Genomic DNA, 14,947 nt, shown 5'->3' on the forward strand with positions numbered 1-14,947 from the left:
GCAGTGCCATGCAGATTCAACATCCAAAGTCACACTTTAGTTAAGCTTAGAACTTTAGAACGCGTTTGTTTTGTAAGTACCCATAAACTCGCAATTTTGAATAATAATTATGAGATTTTTCATTGACATTTAAGAGCAGACCTACACTTACCTTGACTAAAAAAATGCATATTTTGCGCAAAACTAATATACGAGTATTGTCATAGTGACACTCTACCTAGACGACAATCCTTCATCAAACATACTTGAAGCCTCTCAGAGCCGATCGATCGTAGTCTAACAATTTTGAGGTAGATCGCCAGCAGTTCAAGCTTGAGCACCCCTGGTTTAGGCGATGCGACAAAGCTTTATACATAATTATATATTAATTTAAATATTATATATAGTTATTATATTATATTTTCTAAGGTTTTTAGTTTTAGGTTCATTATTCTAGTACATATTTTTTTATTTCTCTATAAATAAATAGAATATTTTCTTTGATTAAAGCGAGTGTTACACATTTAAATAAAACACTTTTAAAGAATTAAAGGATGACAGGGGATTCAGAGTCCCCCTGAAAACGAGATTTGGAAAGGTCTTGAAACTTCGGGTTAACTAAAATAAAAATGTAACTTTTACGTAAAAATCTAATATAGTTAAGTAAAAACAGTTACTATTTCACTCGTTTTAATCCTTTAAAAGTGTTTTATTTGTATAAATATAATATCATTTTATTTATTAATGTGTGACAGTTATATTATTGTTAAGATTGATTAAAATCCATTCAGTACTTTTTGCTTGAGGAAGTAACAAACATACAAACACACTCACAAACTTTTGCACTATAAATATTTGTAGGATAGCCTATGTGATGTGTAAGCTATATTATTGTAAAGTTTCATTAAAATACATTCAGTATTTTTTGAGTGAAAGAGTAAATTATATATTCGGCAGTAGGTATATGTTTTTTTTAAATGTCTTCGCAAATATCTGATGATTGATTGACAAGTTGGAGCAACTCCATCACCAGCCAACAGCCCATGAGTTCTCATTTAGCCCTCATAAATCACAACAAACGAATTTTGATGATCGCTTCATTTGAATAAACGTGTTAACCGAATATTGCTTACTCATTGTACATAACGGCAGACTCATCATACCAATGTGATTCTAAATAATAATATTATGTGTTATTACATTCTCAGTAAAGAAAAAATAACACGAGGCAACGAACTACCTGATGTTACCACTTACCTAAGTAATAATTGAGAGCAAAATTTAAAAAAATTAACATCTTGACTGTTGATAATCAATAAATTCTTAATAATGTAATGTATGTACATAGGCACATAAGTTAATTCGCTAGAAACTGTCATAATCACAATGCTAACACCAGGAACAGGCTTAAAAGGCATAAAAGGCATTTATTTTCTCAAAATTGATTCCTTTAGAATTCTTTTTGATGTCATTTCTTATACTACTAGATACTACTACCGCTTCGGAAACAAATGGCGCTCTGAGAGAGAAGAAGCGGCGCAAGAAACTCTCCCAGCATTCTTTTTTTTTGCGCTCTTTTCAATAAAAATATACAATATTGTACAGTTGCTATAAAATAATCACAATCTAGTCCCAGGCTGTCCGATCATTTAGATATTCAGCAGTGGAGTAATAGGATTTACGACAGAGCCATTTTTTTATAAAACATTTAAATTTATTTATAGACAATGCCTGAACAGTGGCTGGGACTTTATTGTAGAAGTGTATACATTTATTAATAATGCCTACTACTCGGATAAGTCGAGTTAGTAAGTCCTTTGTAGGGCGATGTACATGTTTTTTCAACAACAATATCCCAGAAAATTTTCAAAACAAAAGTATTACGATATTCAAAGGAATTGTAAAAATAACTTTTGTGTGGTAAAGGTTACTAATATATATAAACGACTTTCCTAATGAGACCACAGATGGGAAATGGAGCGACCGCCCGCGCCGTCAGGCTATTAAATAATAAGTTTAATTGTACGATATTACTTTGTAAACAAATTTTTTATCGAAAAAAAGCCCGCTAAGTTTGTTGCGTCCGTTCTTCTCAAGTCCGAGAACATACTTTTTGGAATGGGTGGTATTTTTTTACTTTCAATAAGTGATGTCACATCCTATTTTTAATAAAAATATTTCAATCATTGCAACCCGTTAAGTTTTTTCAACAGCCTTTAAGTTGTTTTTGAGAGAACCCCCTGTCATATTGACTTGAAGAACTCGTGATAGAAAAATTTATTCATCTAAACTAATATTATATAGAGGAAACATTTGTGTTTTTGTATGTATGTTTGTAATGTCTTCACACAAAAACTACTGGATTGATTTCAAAGCTGCATTTTCACTGAGTGACATGGACTATATTAAAAAAAAATAGGGATCCATGACAAAAATGCAATAATATAACCATAATATAAGGAGTGGTAGAGCCATGTTGGGTTCTCTCGGACACAACCGAATTGGGCCGGCACGCCCGGAGAAATACCACTCTCCCACGCGAAACCGGCGTGAAATAGCGGCTACGCCGCTGTGTTTCGTCCGGTGAGTGGGGTATCCGGAGGCCTAATACAAATGGCAGCACGGACTAAAAAAAATAGACTACTCCAGGACAGTACCAGGATATGCAGTCCTGGAGAATCCGTCCCTGGGCGTCCATAATTAGGGCCTGTACCTAATAGTGGTTGCCCAGGCTGCCCCGCGTATTCTGGAGGGGGCAAATCTGTGCTGACTCGGGGCAAACAGAGCAGGAGGCTCAAACCACCCTCCTCCACACTCGCTGTGGACTTTTGCAACATCAGGGGGCTTCGCTCAAATTTAAATGCCGCCCACTTTCACTTGGAGACGGCGAAGCCGGCCCTGCTCTTTTTAACGGAGAGACAGATATCCTTTCTGACTGATTCATCTTACCTTTCATACCCGGGGTATAATTTGGAACACTCCTTTATACCACGGGCTGGCGTGTGCGTTTACGTCATGGAGGATGTCTGTTCTCGACGTCTGAGTTTTTTTGAAGGACAGGACCTATCCACCATCTGGCTGCGTGTGGACTGCGATGACCATCCCCGAATCTACGCATGCCTGTATAGGTCCCATAGCGGTAACGCAGAGTCTGACCGGTATGACCGGCTCCTTGAACACATCCAAATTGCTACAGATTCCGTGTTGGAAGATCCCCAATGCAGAGATACTGTTTCTTGGCGACTTTAACGCCCACCAGGCCGAATGGCTAGGCTCACGTACCACCGATCATGCAGGGAGATCTGTCCACGACTTCGCCTTAGCATATGGTCTGACGCAACTGGTAATTACGCCAACGCGAATCCCAGATGTGGAAGATCATACACCTTCACTGTTGGACCTTCTGTTGACCTCACATCCGGACGGCTACAGAGTTTCCGTCGACCCTCCTCTGGAATCGTCGGACCACTGCCTGATCCGGAGTATCGTGCCGATCACGCGCCTAACACGGCCGCGCTTCTTAGGCTGTCGCCGCGTGTGGCGCTATAGGTCAGCAGAGTGGGACGAGATGCGGTGTTTTTTTGTATACTACCCGTGGAGGCAGACCTGTTTTTCGCTGGGTGATCCAGATGCCGCTGCTGACGCTGTTGCTGATGTGGTACTGCAAGGTATGGAACTCTTCATTCCATCCTCCTGTGTGGCAGGACCCAACCATGGTTTGACCGCTCCTGCAAAATGGCCTCTCGCCGAAAGCAGGAGTGCTATCAGGCTTGGGTCAATGCGGTGATATATAAGGATGTGAATTCCAGCGAACTTAAAAAACACTTCAATCATACCTCTAGGTCCTTCAAAAGAGTTATTGCTGACGCGAAGTCGAAGCACATTGGCAGAATTGGCGAGAGACTTGCACGCCTACCCTCGGGAACTCGTGCGTTCTGGTCGCTCGCCAAGGCCGTCCAAGGAAACTTCTGCCAGCCAGCCATTCCGCCACTGCACAGGGATGATGACTCGCTGGCTCATTATGCGAAAGAAAAAGCTGATCTCCTGGGCTATCTCTTCGCGTCCAACTTGACTCTGGATGATCAAGGTGCCCCACCACCTTAAATCCGCGGTGCCAGTCATACATGCCGGAGGTTAAAAATCCGGCATGTTGCCGTGCTAAAGGCGCTTCTCACCTTGGATATTCACAAATCCCCCGATAGTGCTGCGGACATGTGCTCCGGAACTAGCGCCGGTCCTTATCCATCTTTTCCGGCTCTCCTACTCATCAGGCGTAGTCCCGAAATTATGGAAAGCGGCTTTAGTGCATCCGATCCCTAAGAAAGGTGTACGCTCGGATCCATCCAACTACCACCCCATTGCCATTACCTCCATTTTATCCAAAGTAATGGAATCGATCATCAACCGTCAGCTCTTGGGATACCTAGAGGAGCACTAGCTGATCAGCAACTGCCAGTACGGTTTCCGTTAGGTTCGCTCAGCTGGTGATCTTCTTGCATACCTCACCCATAAATGGGCGCAAGCGGTTGAGTCGAAGGGAGAGGCGTTGGCGGTGAGTTTGGACATAGCGAAGGCCTTCGATCGGGTGTAGCATAAAGCGCTTATAGCGAAACTGCCATCCTATGGGCTTACCGAGAAGTTGTAGAGGTCGCTAGCTTTTTGGCCGATCGGAGCATCAAGGTTGTTATCAACGGTGCATGCTCCGACTTAAAATCCATAAAAGCTGGTGTCCCGCAAGGCTGTGTGCTATCCTCTACACTGTTTCTTCTGCATATCAATGATATGCTGCAAATGCCTGCGTATGCCTCCTACACCAGCCGGGATAGCGTCGACGAGAACCGGAACAAACTTGTGTCTGAAATCGAGACTATGCTTTGCAAAGTCTCTGAATGGGGCCGACAAAATTTAGTCCAATTCAACCCCAAGAAGATACAAGTTTGTGCGTTCACCACTAAAAAGTCTCCCTTTGTCGTATCCCCTCGATTCGAGATCACTCCTCTAACTGCCACAGCCTGTATTGACATACTTGTCATCGTTATATCGCGCGACGTTCAGTTCCGTGGTCACTTGGAAGAGAAGGCTAAACTGGCCTCTAAAAAGCTTGGTGTAAACAGTAAGGCGAGACAGTACTTCACTAAAAGCCACCGCCTGCAACTTTATAAGGCGCAAATTCGGCCTCACATGGAGTTCTGTTCTCACCTCTGGGCGGGTGCTCCCCAGTACCAGCTTCTTCCATTTGACTGCATACAACGAAGAGCGGTTCGAATCATCGACGATCAAGCCATCTCCGATCGGCTTGATTCTTTGGCATTGCGTAGAGATGTGGGTTCTCTCTACATCTTCTACCGCATTTATCACGGGGAGTACTCAGAGGAGTTGTTCGGGTTGATTCCAGCGGCCGAATTCCACCACCGGACATCACGTGCAAAGTACCATCCGCACCACGTAGACGTCTGGCATTCCACAACCGTGCGTTTCCTTAGAAATTTCTGGCCTCGCACGGCCACTTTGTGGAATCAATTACCGGCTGCGGTTTTCCCAACAGATACGACTTGGGGACACTCAAGAAAAAAGCACACTCCCACCTTAAAGACTGGCAAAGCATTTCTTGACGCACCTGCTGTTGCGGATGTCCATAGGCAGTTGCCTCACCTCTCCCCATCGCGTGAGCCTCTTGCCCGTTTGCCCCCTCTTATATAAAAAAAAAATAACCCAAGGTGTGAATAAATTTGACATAAAAAATCAGTCATCGCGTGCGCTGCAGAAACTATTGATGATAGAACAAAAAAATGTATCAATGGCTACAGGTCCGCCATATGTCGAACTACTGTAGTTATGCCACTATAACTACTTTATTACATTTTAAAAGTGCCGAGAATAATCAAAACATATTACCTGTATTAATCCTTATCCCATTAAATGATATTTTATTAAAGACCGTTCAATACCTGTACAATACTTTTTAAATTACTAAAACAGAACATTCCATTCAAAAGATATAACGAATTTGAAAAAAAACAATCTAAAGAAAATAATGCAATAATAAAATAATAAATATAGTATAGTCCGACTTGTATTAGACTTTCTACTACCACGAGAACGGTATCTACACGAGTGAAACCGCGGGGCATTGCTAGTAGTTTATGTATTAATGTGAATCTAAAAGTTTTTAGAAAATAATTTTAATTTACAAAACCACCGAATCACTACTTACCTACCACAAATTCATCTTTATATTGTCTATTAATAAACGTCGGGATGTGGTATGTTGGTACTGTAAGCACAGTACCTACTCATGTGCTGTAAGTGTGGATTCGAAAATGATCAAGGCCGCTATCCCAAATAATCACCAAAATAGCGCATTATTGATCCATTTTTTTCATTACATTTCTATTTTTTATAGTGCGAAAAAAATCACCAAATTGCACCCACTCTTTACAGTTGGAGCCATTCTAATTATTCAAGGAGAATTATTAATTATAGACAGATGGCAGAGTGGCTCTGGAGTCTGGACCATCCCGACGCTAGGATCCATATTTTCTATAACATTATCATTATCATTATATATAAGTATTTTAATTGTAATCCTACTAATATTATAAACGTGAAAGTTTGTATGTCTGGATGTATGTTTGAACTTCTTTAACGCAAAATCTACTGAATAGATTTTGATGAAACTTTACAATTATATAGCTTACACACCAGAATAACAAATAGGCTATAATTTATAAAACTATAGTGTGAATTATACAAAATATAAAAGAAGTGTGATTGTTACTAATGAATACAACTAGCGCCATCTCTTATCAACCAGCAGGCAAAAGATCAATACAATTTATATGGCAAAACAACATTTGCCGGGTCAGCTAGTATTGAATAATGTCACTTTAATTACTGGAGGACCTTTATACAATTGTATGTTTTGCAACACACTATTGTCTGAATCTGCCTCAAAAATCAATATTTTATATCAATATATGAATGACAATGATGTGATTTATAGAAAATATGGGCATTTTGTGTGGTATGGTAATGAGTGTGTGATCTTATATTGATTTCTTATTAGTGAGAAAACTTAATAAAAAAAAATAGACCAATTCTATTCAACATAACATGGTTTTGTTAATTTTGTAAAGAAAATTGTATTATGTTTGTTATAAATTAAAAATGCTTCTAATTCTGAATTAAAACTATGGCGATCTGGCGCGAGAGAGGTAACCTAGCTCCGCTCGATTCCTCAAGTTCGGTGGCTTGGTCCCCAGCCCTAATATTTGATTGATCGTCTATCAGAGAGACTAGAGACCGTTCACCGGGCTCCTTTGACCAGGTTGCCAAGTGTGATGGATGAAAAGTACGGCGAAGGTTCGGCCGCATCAAATTCGATCGTGTATTTTTACTGTAAGTTGGCGAGCTCACGCGGGCGACGCGTTGTCGACGGAACAGTCTCCCGCCCGCCCGACGACGAGACCGGAGCGCCCGAGGCAATGCCAACCTGCCCATCACACTGTATATCTACAGGTATATTACTACCATTATCAATTGAATTGATTTCTTGATACTTTTTATACAAATTTTGACATAGATACATTTATTTTATTTTTTATTCGAACCACGAACAGAATTACACATAGGTAGGATATAAATTTTACATTATTTAAGTCTTAGGTACTAAGTTTATATACAATTCCATTTACGGCCAGCTACAACATGCAAATTATCCAAATGTTTTTTGTATTTCTTTAGTGTTAATTAATAAAAGAAAACCTCAAAACATTTGGATAATTTTGGATTTCCGCAAAGTAATGCCTTCTTAAAAACTTCAAAACTTCAATAAATTTTTCATGCAAATTAGACAGATAAGTCACGCGACAGAACTTAAGAATAGAATTAAAGGATATAAAAATGGACATTAAAAAAATATTAATGGTAAGAAAACACATAACACTAACAATTCTAAGTAAGTTCGTGCTTGGCATCTCCCACTTGAGAGTGATGTGATTTGACAAGTTTTATTTTAAAATTTTGTAATTGAGTATAGAACAAATCAATAGAAATATCCCTGCCAGTGAATTCCTTGTATAGTCTGCTTAGCCTAGATATGTATGTATATAATAACACTAGAAATAAGGGACTACTCCACTGCTGAATATCTAAATGATCGGACAGTCTGGGACTAGATTGTGATTATTTTATAGCGATAGAAATGACTGTACAATATTGTATATTTTTATTAAAAAGTGCGCAAAAAAAGAATGCTGGGAGAGTTTCTTGCGCCGCTTCTTCTCTCTCAGAGCGCCATTATTTGTTTCCGAAGCGGTAGTAGTATCTAGTAGTTATTAGAAATGACATCAAAAAGAATTCTAAAGGAATAAATTTTGAAAAAATAAATGCCTTTTATGCCTTTATGAGGGAATGATGACAGAGATATGTTCTGTGGATACGGCATGTTATTCCATTAGTTAGAGCTTCTGATACTAAAGTCTTATGAAGAATAATCACCATCCCGACACATCGCTATTCTTCTTCTTCCTTTTTATATAAATACTTCAAAGAAAGTGCACTGGTCACTGAGATTTGTAAGTTATCACGGGTTCTGCTTTGCCGAATATTTGGTTGAGTCAGCTAATTTATTAAAAAGGTATGACGATTCAAAAGAGCTGCGCATTTATTTCAACGGATTAAGATAATTTTGGTTTGAGTTTACTATCTCGTCATTTGAGTTTTTGACAAGGCGACTTGCAACCACATTAATATCTTGGATCCCTATCCAAATCAATGTCAAGCTGACAATGTCAACCAGCAATAGCTAACAATCTCGAGGCATGTAGCTACACGCCGCTATACCACAGTCAGGATCAGCAAAGATCACTTATGCATGTCCAGGCCGACTACATTACCATGGCGAACGCGCCACCCACACCCACACCCACACCGACACTAAACCATCAACACCGCACCAAAAGGCGTAGGTTCAGCCATACACACCAAACCGCCGGCACTCTACACTCAAACGATGGCCAACGACCCGAAAAATAAAAAAAAAATGTGTGTGTACTTACCTTTGCACGCAAGAAGTTATTCTTCTTTGGTGTAACAAAGCAAAAATCCTTAAAATTATTTATTCCTCCTGCTATTTTGCTTTGTAGAAAGAACAATATTGTAAGAATCTGGCAACGATTGCTTTTAAAATTAATTATTATATAACGAATACGGCTGTATGCCTCTAATCCTTTGCCTGTCCTAATAATGGACGAAGAAACCAAAAAAAAAAATTACGAAAGTCGCAGAGGTCAGAAAATTTAAGGAACCAACTTCACTCTGTTATTTTTGTGTTATAGTCATGCGCGTGCATCTTAAAATTTCACTCTCATAATTTTTTCATAACGCGCCTAAAAAAGTATAACTTCAATAACGAAATTACAAACTCTGCTATTGCCACGACGAAATAGTCCTCATCCTGTAATCGTTTTTATGACAATCACACTCACATTCAAAGAAAACAAGACGTTTGCCAGACGGTCAGACATCACAAACATATACAAACAATGCACGCACATATTCACTCAAACATACACACATAAACACAAACATACATCATCATCATCAGCCGGAAGACGTCCACTGCTAGACAAAGGCCTCTCCCAAAGATCTCCATGACGATCGGTCCTGCGCTGCCCTCATTCAACGTATTCCGGCGATCTTGATCGTCGGTCAATCTTCTGGGGGCCTACCAACACTGCGTCTTCCAGTACGTGGTCGCCATTCGAACACTTTACTGCCCCAACGGCGATCTGTCCGTCGATCTATGTGCGCTGCCCACTCCCACTTCAGATTCGCAATCATTTGGGCTATGTCGGTAACTTTGGTTCTCCTACGGATCTCCTCCATCCTACGGATATCCCGACCATGAGCTTTCTCATAAGGCCCATAGTGCAAACATACATACCAAACATATAAACCTACACACAATTAGTCCAGTGGATTGTAACTAACATTATATAAGATCTAAAATTATGTTCTCTCTTTCTACCTCAATAGTTCAGGACGCAGTTCAACTGTATGTACTGAATATTTGTAAATAAATTTCGAATATAAAATTGGGACATTGAACTACCGCTTATAAATGCTACGTAGTGTGGACTTACGTTTCAGCCTCAAATTGTCAGTAATACCATTTCTCGCAATATATAGCACTTACTTTATTTAAAAAAAAAACATAATTTATCTTGGTTTACACTTTGGAATCGAAATTAAAAATTAAAACTATTATTTTTTTTGCAGTGGAGGAAAATACATTTATTGTGAAATGAGCCCATATGTCGGACTCAGGTGCCTCCCCTACGTAGGTACTAAAAACCCTCCTCTACGCTGTTAGCCCTAAAGGATTTTACAGCGACATACGACGTGGGCCGTGGAGGCCGCAAATACTACGCAACAACAGTCGCGGTGCGTCTCCTAAAGAGACTCGAACCTCGGACTGGCTGTGTGCTTGTAGGAAGGAGAGAAGATGAAAATGACTATTCAGGACGATTAATTGATTAGGTACCTATAAAGCATTTTCAGCAACAAAAAGAATAGAACAAAACTTGATTCAAATATCATAGTTGCTCTATATTAGCTGTATCTGCCTGGAAAATCGATTATAAACTCAATTATAATCTCATAATATTAGGGGTTAAGGTACGAAATTGCCGATTTGCACTGAAAAGTTTAACAACTGAAATTGAACAGATACCATTACCTTTTATTGGTAAGCTTTGCTTTAGGACACTGTTGCGGCATTCGACCTGGGGTTAGCCATTGCATTTTTCGCTTTCGATTATCGTAAAGAATCCACTTTTCATCGCATGTCACAATTCTTATTCATTATTCTTTCATTTCTGTATCGATTCAACAAGGCAACTCAAGTTTCAACATGCGTTCTTTCTGCAGATCAGTCAAATCATGAGGCACCCATTTTTCGTATTTTTAATTTTATTGATTTGACGCAAATGAGTCAATATTGTGGGGTAGTTGGTATCGAATCTCGGATCGGCTTCCACCATCTCCTTTTATTCACCTGGGTGGGCAGTATTCCACGAGGTTCGTTCTTCAAATCAAAGTTTCCAACACGAAAGCGCGTTAGTTCCGCATCGGAACTCGTAATCAAGAATCACTCGACTTTTTGTCTAAGCTAAATAGAAAAAACAACTGAAAGTCGATATTGAAATGTTGCACATTTTTTAAAAGAAGAACTATATATGTAACCATGTGAAAAAAGTTTTACTCAAAAATCTCAAACCATGAAGGTTCTATGTCAATTCGACGTACCTATTACATTAAGACGGCAATTTCAAACTTTTTTACCTTTTATTATATCATTCTATGGAAAATATGAGAGAGCGGCTTCAGTTGAATTATTACTTTATACAAACTTACTGTATTACTGCTAAATAATTGTAACAAATGGAATAAATATTGTAAGGCATAAGGATTGCTTTAAAAATTAATTTAAAATGCATAAATTAAACCAATGGCAGTAAGTGAAGGATTCGTTTTTAAGATTAGATTTCAACGGGCGCAGTGCTGACTCATCTCACATGATGTTACGATAAATTTATTTGATCTTAAACTTTATCTCTCTATCTGCCTCTAGTGTTTTTATGTTTGTTCCCTTTATTTAATTCTCTCTCTCTCTCACCCCCCTTCAACTTTAATTTAATAAGTATTGTGACAATGATGTAAAAGTACAATATTTTGCGATAATTCTGTCATTTTCCAGAACAAAAAGAAAATTGTTTTTTTTTTGTGAAAATAAGGGACAAGACGAGCAGGACGTTCAGCTGATGGTAATTGATAGGCCCTGCCCATTACAAAGCTGTGCCGCTCAGGATTTTTGAAAAACCCAAAAATTCTGAGCAGCACTGCAATTGCGCTCGTCACCTTGTGACATAAGATGTTAAGTCTTATTTACTCACATTACTGCCGGAACTTTTTTTTTTGTAGTAAATAAAAACTAGTGATGTACTAATACTCAATAGATGCAAGTACCGAAAAAACTCCACAAAGCATGCGTACGTTCGTCCATTCATGTCTGTAGAGTTGAGAGTTGTAAGTTCCCGCCATTGTGCCATTCGCGTTTCGAACCGGCGCGGATTACCCGCGCCGCGGTTAGCTCCATCAGGTACTATTTTGTAGTGCTGAGTCGACCCGGTGTACCCTGGCAACATGTGAGACAGGGATGGACTCCTGAGTACGTATTACAAATAAGTATTATAACTATGTTGTATAACTGAAAATTTACACATTAGTACATGAGCATAAACAAAGTGTTCAACTCTAACGTAGTTTCGCAGTTATGTTATAGATTTTGAGCGTTACAATTGACGGATATTCCGCCAAATATGTTTTTCAAAAACATTAGATGAAATATACAATTTATTAATAAATACAATATTTTTGTGACGCAATACAAACTTTATTAAAGTTACATTTAAGAGCTCTATCTGTTCGAGCAAGTAAATTGTATCTTATTGTATATCTTATAAATATTCTGGTATCTATATGTTAATGTTCTTTATATAAATATTTTTATTTCCATTGGAAACCATAATATATAGAGCACGTTAATAATACCTTTTTATATGAAATAGTGGACTGTATTTTGATTGTTGATAAAAATAAAATTCTTTAGTGTGTATGTTCTCTGTGGACTCCAGAGCGGCTTGACCGATAATATAAAATTTCCTGGTTAAATTTTTTTGGTTCTTTTACCAGTTCGCTGAAATCCTATAAGAATATTCGAGTACTATATCTTCGGTGCAGCAAGTCAAAGTACCTATTATCCACCACTATTTAAAAATTTATCCAATAAAAGTTATAAGTTACCATTGAGCAAAGTTTGCTTTTTTTCTACCCAGCATAAAATTATTTTATTTTAACAAGTGAGCTTTTATTTATTTAATAAAGAATAATATAGAGTTATATTGACATTATTCATTAGAAAATAAACACTTCCACTTTTTACAGGTCAAGTCATTATCAGATCTTTGATTTTCTCTTTCATTTTTTTTTATTGATGAAAGATAAAAATATTCCTAGGATTAAGCCATTTTATTTGGTACATTTTCATTTTATTTTCTACTAGCTGACCCGACAGACACTGTTCTGTCAATAGAAAAAAATATATGTAAGCAGGTATTCGGGAATAATTCAGTCTTTTCACGACACTTTCACAATTTCACCTTCGCACGACACGCCACAAGTTACGATATCATCCCCACCATCTGGATGTGTGGCGGTCCTCCACAGTGCGGTTTTCAAGGGGCTTTCTTCCTCGTACTACGAAGCTGTGGAATGAGCTTCCTTGTGCGGTGTTTCCGGGACGATACGACATGGGTACCTTTAAGAATAGCGCGTACACCTTCCTTAAAGGCTGGCAACGCTCTTGTGATTCCTCTGGTGTTGCAAGAGAGTGTGGGCGGCGGTGATCACTTAACACCAGGTGACCCGTACGCTCGTTTGTCCTCCTATTCCATAAAAAAAAAGTCTAAAGCCATCGAAATGTGTACTTAAGTCAAAGTCAAAAGTAAAAGTTCTTTATTTGCCAGAAACATTCACAAGTAAAGTTGTTACAAATTTATGAGTAGGCACAAATTTATACTAAATTAATTTATTAAATTAAAATTATTTTTAAACCTAAATATAATAATATTAAATTTAAAGAAATTGGTAAATACACCTTTCAAATAAAGATATACTTACTTACTTACTCACATGTTTCATCTTGACAGACATGCAACTATTTTAGTGGTTTCCTTTTAAAATACTATAAACCAACACAATCGAATATTACTGCTACATTTAATTTGACAATTACAACAATTAATAAAATGTTAAGAGATAATATAGTAAAAATAATCACAAAAAATTATAATATTAAAAATAGTATTGGTGCCAGTTACCACTTCATTTGATAATATTCGTTCATTGAGCAAAAACAATATTTTTATAGAGTTAATAATTTATATTCAAAACTATTTAATACTGTCTTCTCTCTTTTTTCTTTTCGTAATATATTACATATTTTTACACACATAGCATGACAGTTTTTTTGGTACAAAGTGTTTCTAATGTGGGGTACTGGAAGTCTAGTAGAATCACGCTTACTAAATCAAAGTTAATGAGTTAAGTTAGGTACTTTTTAAAAGTATTATCAGTTAATACTATACATTACGATGGCGACATTAAATTAACACACAGGTAGAACTACTTCACCATTACGGTTAAAAAAATATTCAAAAATAAATATACATAGTTCACCAAAACAAATCAATTTTCCATAAAATCATTTCAGAACACCCTGTAAGAAATATAGTAGCCGCGCGCTAACGTAGACACTGACACCTACTTCGTGCCGTCTTATGCGACCACGTGAAAGTTAGGGGTATTTTGGTGGATTTTTTTCGCACTGTCTATAAAATATATATATGTAAAGAAAAAATTAATTTTATTCTCATAGTACTGTAAGGTACGCAATTATTTTTGTAAAAATATAAGCTTCATTGGCGATTTCTTGGGTCGGAAAAGTCATCCTTCCTGTATGCCTTGCGCTATAAATAGTTAAAAAAAAGTAGAACTTAATAATATCAAATGGTATCTCTGAAATGTTTTTCTTAAACGATCTTCCTAATTAATATTATTTAATCATTCTTTTTTTAGTTACAATATTATGCAGTACCATTTTATTTTTACATAACAGCGCCATCTCGTAACAGTTGAATGAAATGCTTAAGCTGTGTACGGTAACACAGAAACAAAACCTATTGATGGCTCGTTTAAAAGGTTGTTATCAAATACTATTATTAAAAGTAGTTGTACAATTATTATGTATAAATAACATGGCAATCAAATTTACAATATAAAAAACTTATAGATACAACTCTACATATAATAGACTACTATTTTTGTTAATAAGTGCGTTCGTCGA

Source organism: Leptidea sinapis, chromosome 32, assembly GCF_905404315.1.
Source record: "Leptidea sinapis chromosome 32, ilLepSina1.1, whole genome shotgun sequence".
Lineage (NCBI taxonomy): Eukaryota > Metazoa > Arthropoda > Insecta > Lepidoptera > Pieridae > Leptidea > Leptidea sinapis.